Here is a 996-nt window from a genome sequence, read left to right on the forward strand (position 1 = left end):
TTTTCAAACAATGATTATGTTTAGAGTGCTACTAACAACCAATGTTGTATCCAAAGAGTCTTCAGTGTTCTGGGGTGAAGAGGATAAAACAGAAATTACCCACTGCAAGATTTAAATTGCTTGGTCTTGTGGCTTGTATTAAAAAATAATGCAAATATTTTTCATCAATACATTGGTATGTGTTTGAATATAAAATATTTTTATTTAACATGTAGTAAATATTGCCAATCTAGGAAGATGGGCTGTGTTCCTCACTTACCCCGGGAACACTGCTAAAAATCTTTGATTTGGGATAAATCAATATTTTTAGGTCCAGAGCAAACAACAACAAAAAAGTTTACTAAAACTGTCCACTTCTTCCAATTGTCTTAAGTTCATACTTATAAAAAGATTATAAGGTCATCACACAAGACGACTGTTCAATTTGATTTTTTTAATCAGTCAAAATTGCTTTCATGTATTAGATATAAAAATATTCAATATAAAAAATAACAGTGGTTAGGTTATTGTTTTCAATTTTGAGTCAGTTTTGGTCTAAGAAATAATAGTAATAACAATAATGAATATTTCCTTACAAACATCAATGTAATTTTTAAAAATTTCCTGTGAATAACACTTGATTTATTTCATTTCCCTGCATATGCAAGATCCACGGAGCCATGAATATGCCTATATTACTCTAGATAGAAATGAGTCTAAGGGCTTTGTCTAAAACAATAGACTAACAATAAACAATTATTTGTAATATAGATAAATTAGTCTTTGCTTTACAGAGGAATTAGATATAGGATTTCCAATATGTTCTCCTACTAATAAATCTTAACCTTTCTGAACTTATAAATCCCTTTGTGATCTAATTAAAAGCTCTGAAACTTTCTTTCCAGAAAATAATACTTGTATTTGCATATAAACCACATTTTGAGTAGTCTTATCTACTCATAGACTATGAAGTTTGTTCCATGAATCCCAAGTCAAGAAGCACTCCCCTAGTGTATT

This window comes from Rhinopithecus roxellana, chromosome 16, assembly GCF_007565055.1.
Source record: "Rhinopithecus roxellana isolate Shanxi Qingling chromosome 16, ASM756505v1, whole genome shotgun sequence".
In the NCBI taxonomy this organism is placed as follows: domain Eukaryota; kingdom Metazoa; phylum Chordata; class Mammalia; order Primates; family Cercopithecidae; genus Rhinopithecus; species Rhinopithecus roxellana.